General features: G+C 32.7%; 1 long non-coding RNA gene across 1 annotated transcript; it reads left to right on the top strand.

Moving 5' to 3' along the window:
• The first annotated feature begins 6,830 nt into the window (after positions 1 to 6,830).
• LOC134310401 (uncharacterized) lies at positions 6,831 to 8,007 on the top strand. The gene is made up of 3 exons (XR_010011299.1): positions 6,831 to 6,867; positions 7,636 to 7,678; positions 7,970 to 8,007. It is a non-coding gene; the product is annotated as an uncharacterized LOC134310401 (long non-coding RNA).
• Positions 8,008 to 8,742: the final 735 nt, after the last annotated feature.

Raw genomic sequence — 8,742 nt, 5'->3', positions numbered from 1 at the left:
GAGAAACGTTTTAAGCACAGGTCTGTAGTGTTTTATTGTTTTATACATTACTATTACTTGGTTGATAGTGACATTGATCAATGTAATTTAAGCTTCAGTAAAGCTTAAAAAGCAGTTTTTAAGTGATTTAGTTTTTTATACATTAACAATACTTTGTTGCTTGTGACTTCAAAAATGTTTTTTCAGTGTCAGACAAGATCAAAGAAGCGCTTTAAGCACAGCTCTGTACAGTTTTAGTGTTTTTGTTTTACTATTACTTTGTTGATGGTGTCATTAAATAATTCATTTTCAGCACCAGACAAGCTCAAAGAAACGTTTTAAGCACAGTTCTGGAGTGTTTTTGTACAATTCTAATTTTTTGTTAATAGTGACATTAACCATAAGACAATTTAACTAAAGTGTTTTAAGCACTGTTCTTAAGTGTTTTAATGTTTTAGTACAATCCTTTGAAATTGTTGAAAGTGTCATTAAAAATGCATTTTAAGCCTCAGACAAGCTCAAAGAAGCGCTTTAAGCACAGTTCTGGAGTGTTTTACTGTTTTTGTATATTCTCAATAATTTGATTATAGTGACATTAGTCAATGCATTTTCAGCAAAAGATAAGCTCAAAGAAGCACTTTAAGCATAGTTTTTAAATGTTTTAGTGGTTTTGTACATTATTATTACTTTGTTGATACTGTCATTAATTAATGCATTTTAGGCATCAGGCAAGCTTAGAGAAGCAATTTAAGCAGTTCTGAGGGTTTAGTGTTTTTGTACATTTCTATTAATTGGTTGATAGTAACATTGATCAATGCAATTTAACCATCAGTCAAGCTTAAAGAAGCGCTTTAAGCACAGTTCTTGAGTGATTTATTGTTTTTGTACTTTGTTGAATGTGATTTACAAATTTTTTCCATCATTAGACAAGCTCAAAGAAGACCTTAAGCAAAGTTCTGTTGTGTTTTTGTATGTTTTTATTGTTTTGTTGATGATGACATACATCAATTAATTTTCAGCATCAAAAAAGCCTAATGAAGCATTGTAAGCATGATTCTTTGAACAATAAACAATGCAATAAACATTAAACAATGCAGCCCAGTTCTGCAGTGTTTTAGTGTTTTTGACCATTTCTAATTCTCTGTAGACAGTGACATTACAAAAAACATTTTCAGCATCAGACAAGCTCAAAAAATCGGTTTAATCACAGTTCTGGATGGTTTAAGAGTTTCTGTTGCGTAATAGATTAATAGATTCATTTTAAAGAGCATTTTAAGTCTTAGAAAAGCTCAGAAATGCGCTTTAAGCACAGTTTGGAGTGTTGTAGTGTTCGTAATTCCTATTTTTTCTTTATAGTGACATTACCAAATGCATTTTCAGCATCAGACAAAATCAGAGAAGAGTTGAGTTTTTTTGTGTGTTTTTACACATTCCTATTACTTTGTTAATAGTGACATTTAACAATGCATTTTAGACATCAGAAAAGCTCAAGAAAAGCACTATGAGCACAGTTCTTGAGTGCTTTAGTGTTTTTGTATATTCTTACTTCTTTGTTGATAGTGACATTTAAAAAATTTATTTTCAGTGTCAGACAAGATCAAAGAAGCACTTTAAGCACAGTTCTGTAGTGTTTTATTGTTTTTTTTCACATTCCTATTATTTTGTTTATAGTGACATTGGTCAATGCATTTTCAGCTAGAGACAAGCTCAAATAAGTGCTTTAAGCACAGTTCTGGAGTGTTTTAGTGTTTTTGTACATTTCCATTACTTTGTTGATAGTGATTTTACAAAATGTATTTTCAGTATCAGACATGCTCAAAGAAACGTTTAAGCAAAGCTCTTGAGTGTTTGTGCTTTGTACATTCCTAATTATTTGTTTATAGTTTAATTACAAAATTCTTTTTAAGCCTCATACAAGCCTCATATACGAACAGTTTCAGTGTTTTTGTACATTTCTAATTTATTTTTACATTTCTTTTATAATGTTGAACAATGCATTTTCAGCCCCAGACATGCTCAAAGAAGCGTTTTAAGTGCTTTTCTTAGTGTTTCAGTGCTTTTTTACAATACTTTTTTTGTATAAAGTGACATTACCAAATGCATTTTAAGCGTCAGACAAGCTCAGAGAAGGGTTGTAAGCATCGTTCATTAGTGCTTTAATGTTTTTGTACATTCCTATTACTTTGCTGATAGTATCATTAAACAATGATTTAAGCACAGTTCTGTTGTGTTTTACTGTTTTTGTACATTTCTATGACTTGGTTGATAGTGACATTGATTAATGCAATTCAAGCATCAATCAAGCTCAAAGAATGCTTTAAGCACAGTTCTGGAGTGATTTAGTGTTTTTGTACATTACTAATACTTTGTTGAATGTGACTTTAGAAATGTTTTCAGACAAGTTCAAACAAGCACTTTAAGCACTTTTCTGTATGTTTTAATGTTTTTACACATTCCTATTACTTTATTGATAGTGAAGTTGGTCAATGCCTTTTCAGTGTAAGACAAGCTTTAAGACGTGTTTTACGCACAGTTCTTCAATGTTTTAGTGTTTTTGTACATACTAATTACCTTGTAGACGTGACATTATGAAATGCATTTTAACTGTCAGACAAGCTCAGAGAAGTGTTGTTATTTAGTTTTTTTGTGTTTTTGTACATTCCTTATTCTTTGTTTATATTTTCAATACATAGAGCAATTTAAGCCTCAGGCAAGCGCAAAGACTGTTTTAGTCACAGTTCTGGAGTGTTTTAGTGTTTTTGTACATTCCTAAATGTTTGTTTAAAGTGACATTAACCAATACATTTTCAGCATGAGACAAGCTGAGCAAACTGTCTTAAGCACAGTTCTTTAGTGTTTTAGTTTTTTTAAATTCCTGTTACTTTGTTGAGAGTGCCTCAGACAAGCTCAAAGAAACATTTTGAGCACATTTCTGTTGTGTTTTATTGTTTTTACACATTCCTTTTACTTTGTTGATAGTGACATTGGTCAATGCATTTTCAGCTAGAGACAAGCTCAAAAAGCACTTTAAGCAAAGTTCTGGAGTGTTTAGTGTCTTGTACATTTCCATTTTATTTGTTAACAGTGATATTACAAAATTTATTTTTAGAATCAAAAAACCTCAGAGAAGCAATAAAAAACCATTCTGTAGTGTTTTAGTATTTTTTCACATTCCTTTTTTGTTTATAGTGACATTGAACAATGCATTTTTAGTGTCAGACAAGTTTTAAAAATGTTTTAAGCACAGTTCTGAAGTGTGTTTTTGTACATTTAAAAGTTTTTTGTTTATTGTGACATTATGCGGGAAATGCATTTTTGCGTTACACAACTCAATCCAAAGCAATATATGCTCATTTTTTGGATTTCTCCAATGTGTCTCATTTATGTTAGCTTGCAATGAAAAACTCTCTCTTTATTGGTTGTAGAGGTATAGGTGACAGCTTAGTTAACGAATTACCAGTTCCAGCTTTTTAATGCAAAAATAAAGAGAACAATTATCCGACTAAGTTAGTTAGGTGGACAAACACAGTTGGATATGGATTTTTATATTCTGGAAACATACTAGGTGGCCGCCAAGAAAAAAAACAAGTGGATTATATCCCTAATGGAACAAAACACGGATATAGATTTGGTCTCAATTTGAAGAAGAAATTTGAGTAAGCAGCAGTAATGATTTTATGCTGCTTTCATCAGTTGATCAATGTTGAACTTTTTCGGGATTTTTTATCCTCATTAATTTGAAGTAAAATGGACAGCATAAATGTGAACAAAGCGACAGTTGTACACACTTTGAGTTTAAGATAAAAGTTGCCCAGTTCTGTAGTGTATTAGTGTTTCTGTACATTACTTTTATTCCTGTTGTTAATAGTTTTATTACAAAACACATTTTAATCCCCAGACAAGCTCAAAGAAGGGTTTTAAGCATAGTTCTTGATGTTCTTGTGTTTTTGTACATTTCAAATTTTTTATAGTGACAAGCTCAAAGAAGCGCGTTTAACCCAAGACACATTCCTATTATTTCTATTGTTAATACTTTCATTACATTTAATTAGAGTTCTGGAGTGCTTTTTGTACATTTCTATTACTTTGTTAAAAGTGTCATTGAACAATGCATTGTCAGCGTCAAACAAACTCCAAGAAACGTTATGAGCACAGTTCTGCAGTGTGTTAGTGGTTTTGAACATTTAAAATTTTTTGTTTATGGTGACATTACCTAATGCATTTTCAGCATCAGACAAGCTCAAAGAAGCATTTTTAGAATAGTTCTGGAGTGTTTTTGTACATTCCTAATACTTTGTTTATGGTGACGTTACAAAATGCATTTTTAGAGTCCGAGAAGTGTTTAAAGCACAGGGGTGCGTTTCCAAAACGTTATTATAAAACGGATAGTTTCGGTCCTAAAATCTGATTGGCTGAGCTGCGTTCGAAGCCGTTGTAAAATCCCCGATAAATGCACACCTAGGACCACCTCACATCATGGTGCAGTTGTAGCCTAGTGGTTAAGGTACTGAACTAGTAATCAGAAGGTTGTCGGTTCAAGCCTTACCTCTGCCGGGTTGCAACTGTTGGGCCCTTAACCCCCAATTGCTTAGATTGTATACTGTAACAATTGTAAGTCGCTTTGGATGAAAGCGTCCGCTAAATGCCGAAAATGTAAAATGTAATGTAAATTCCATATTAATATGCCACTGAAAAGAAAAAGTTAATGTTATGTTCGCCCTCATGTTACCTAGCAACACTGTTAATCGAACTACCTTGCGTCGCGGAAGAATGCTTTTTGTAAGTTTATACACAATAAATACATTTATGAATTAAACATTGTTGTATTTATTGTATTTTATGTTGACCGCTGTTTTTATAAAAGCAATAAGCCACTCGAGACCATGCGTTACTGCTATGATTTTATCACGGGAAAAGAAGTTTTAGGCACTCCGCTTCACGTCAAAAACGTCATTCCCCGTGATAAAATCGCAGTAACGCACGGTCTCTCATGGCTTATTGCTTTAGTAACACTAAGTACTTAGTAACCTCATATTTAAGAACATTCTTAAATTTACGAGTGTTTCCCGAAACTCTTCAAACTGAAAAACAAAATTTATATTAATGGGCGTCCAGGTGGCACACCCTTTTCACCTTCTCCACGTTTTATTACATTACAGACTCATTCTATAATAGATTGAGTTCATTTTTTGCCCTAAACATCTACACACAAGTGAAAACAGGGTTTAGAAAATATGCAATTTTATTTTACAAAATGTTTATTTAGGGGTTACATATCTGTACACACACTTAGCCTAATACTTGGTTGATGCACCTTTGGCAGCAATTACAGCTTAAAGACATTTTGGAAAAGAAGCTACGAGCTTGGCACACTTGTTTCTGGACATTTTTGGCACATTCCTCTTGGCATATCCTTGCAAGCTCCGTCAGGATGGATGGGGAGCGTTGGTACACAGCCATTTTCAGATCCTCTCACAGATGTTCGATTGAATTCAGGTCTGGGCTCTGGCTGGGCCACTCAAGGACATTCACAGATTTTCTCCAAAGCCACTCCTTTGTTCTTTTGGCTGTGTGCTTTGGGTCGTTCTAATGTTGAAACCTTCCCTCTATCAGAACTAGTTGCCCCAGCTGCTGAAAAACATCCCCACATAATTATGCTGCCACCGCTGTAGAGTGTTTTAGTGTTTTTTCACAATTCTACTGTATTAATTTGTTGATAGTGACTTTACAAAACACATTATTAGACAAGCTCAAAGAAGTGTTTTATTGTTTTTGTACTTATTATTTGTTTATCGTCATGTTACAAAATGCATTTTCAGCATAAGACAATCTCAGAGAAATGGTTTAAGCAGAGTTCTGTAGTGTTCTGTAGTCATTTTCAGTGGCAGTCATGCTTAAAGAACACTGTAAAAAATAAACATTTTTTTACAGGTTTTCCCAGTACATTTTTACAGTTTTTTCCTGTATTTATAAAAGACAGAATTTTTTTGTAAAATTACATGAATAAACTGTATATTTTTTACCATAAAAAATCTGTATAAATGAAATACATAAAAAATCTGTTTTTTAACAGTTTTTAGATGACACTTTTAACAAAACTAACTGTAAAAATAAAGTAATCTTCATTGACAAAAATAGCAGAATCTTCTGTAATTTTCAAAAAAAAAACTTTTGTTATACCGATATATCACTGTCAAATAAATAAAAATACTGTTAATAATGCATTTAAAAAAGTACAATTGCAAAAAAAATATGTGAGCAAAGAAAGAAATATTTTGTAATTTTGCATTTCTTAACCACTACTTTATATACATAAATTGGAAAAACAAAGGTATTGCCTACCTTATTAGACAGGCAACAATACAATTTAAACAGATTTTAACTTTTACTTTATTTATGCATTTGTATTAATTTAAAGATTGAATTGTTAAATAAGTGCATTTATACAAACTGTGTAAAACTATAGTCAAATTTAAAATGTTATTAACTGTGATTTATTCTCACATTTATAATATTTAAATCAAGCATAATTTACCAATCCCCACATTCCTCAATACACAGAAAAATGTATTACAGTCCATCTGTGCAACATGTTGGGTGCACATTCCAACCAGAGCACCACAGATATAAAATAATGCTCTAACCTCCCAGTTACACACTTTTGAATGCCTGTTGGTTTTGCATAAAGAATATATGCTGGTGTGACACAAATCAATTACATTTTAGATTTAAACATGACTGCATTGTGTTTATTAGTTAACTTAACTTAGTTGCTTTATTTCCCTGGAACTACTTAATGCAATGAGTTTATCAGGTGAAACCGGATATGACGCACCGGGGATTACGCAATACATCGTGAAGGCACATTGTGTTTCAATGGCATCTCAGGTAATGTGAAGCTTTACAAAATCTTTTTCCATATGTCTAATTGCATGCTAGTCATGATGTTTATCTTATTATATTGTTTAATATAGCTCTTTAGTTGAATAATATTCAAGTTTTATTGCTGTACATGCTTTATTTGTTTAAAAATGCTAACGCTAACGGCGGACCTGCTTATAGTGATTTATTTATTAACATCTTTTCAGAGTTTCTGTGAATCATATTAAAGTCTTGAGGCAGATTTTAATAGATTGCCGTTGGCTGACTGTATATTAAGTCCGGTTGCGCTGTGTGTGATAACGTTGCATTGCCGTGGTGCTAGCTAGTGCTAAGCTAGTCAAGTTCAACAGCCAGTATTCTCAACTTGTGGCAGTAAGATTCTTTCCCGAAAGGTAAAAATGGCTTAAATTACTTAATGCAGAAGTATATTAGAAGAAGGTAGAAAATAAAAAGATGTGTAATATTTGCGGTGCCAGTGCATTAAAAAACATGGACACACAACCTAGCTAGCTAAGATGTGAGCAGGCAGCTCGAGCCTGAGGGGAACGGCTTTTCGTTTGGCGCTCACGTTATGCACAAACTTAAAAACAGAAGTGATTCTGTAACGTTAGTATCATTACAAACCTGAGTTTTGTGACTGTTATCCTCGAAAGCACACACATGTGAACAGTATTGGATAATCAATGAATTTGTAATGTTAAAGTCTTTACTATAGAAATAATATTTTAGTTATTTACAACAAAATAATTGATGTCTTGTATCTTCTGTTTACAGATGGTTGGAAATGTGTATTTGCAGTTGGACTGACCTTTTACTGGTAATTTTTTTTCTACATTTTATGCTAAATTGAAGAATATTGAGCTACTTTTGACTGAACACTGAGTTAAGTTTAGATTAAGTGAAGAAAAAATGTGGAAATTCTTATTATTTATTCTGTTTGGTTCTTTTACTTACTTTTTAGTTTTATGTATTTTATGTCTATTTTCTTATTTAAGCTGGTATTTCTTTATAAATATTTGTCTTGCTGATTTTGATTTCCTTTAGTTTTCTTTAGTAATTTTTTATTTATATATAATTTTAATAGTATCCAATTTCATCTACAATTTAGGATTCCTCCAATCACGCAATACCATCAGCGCTAGGAGGGTGAAGGTAAGCACAAGTTTCCTCTGAGTTGTTACAGCAACCACCCCATCTTTTCGGGCCAATGTACGTCTGAGTTAAAATATAAGTTGAAGTGAGATGTCAGATATGTTAAGTCCTAAATGAAAATTTGTGTACTGTTAAGTTTAAGAAAGTGATTTCCCCCCTCTGTTCCATTGTAGGATGGTGATATGGCTGCAACTGATCGGGTGATTGAGGAGACTGTTCTTGGGATCTATGTGACTAGAGTTGAGGGAGCTGAAGCCATGGACCCCCTTGCCAATACTGGAGTGGTATTAGGTCAAGTCAAGTCAACTTTATTTATATAGCGCTTTTTACAATAGACATTGTCTCAAAGCAACTTTACAAAATCCAGGACCAACAGATACAAAAACCCCTGTTTGAGCAAGCCGAGGCAAGGAAAAACTCCCTGAAAATTACAGGTAGAAACCTTGAGAGGAACCAGACTCAGCAGGGCCCATCCTTCTTGGGTGGTCTGGAGGAAACTTTAAATAAGTAGGATTTACACAAATCATACAAACACAAAATTAAATTAACTAAAAGTTATAACTGGCAGGCAATAAATAAAGAAATAAATAATAATAGAGTTATTATAATGTTCGATCATTCATATCGAACACAAGAATCTAACTGTAATTTTAGGATTGCGTTTTCCCCGTATTTCTAATTACATTCAATTATATATCTAATTATATTGAATTCCCCAATTGCAACTCT

The sequence above is a fragment of the Trichomycterus rosablanca genome, chromosome 3 (assembly GCF_030014385.1).
Source record: "Trichomycterus rosablanca isolate fTriRos1 chromosome 3, fTriRos1.hap1, whole genome shotgun sequence".
Classification (NCBI taxonomy): domain Eukaryota; kingdom Metazoa; phylum Chordata; class Actinopteri; order Siluriformes; family Trichomycteridae; genus Trichomycterus; species Trichomycterus rosablanca.
This window is presented reverse-complemented; position numbering and strand designations above follow the sequence as displayed.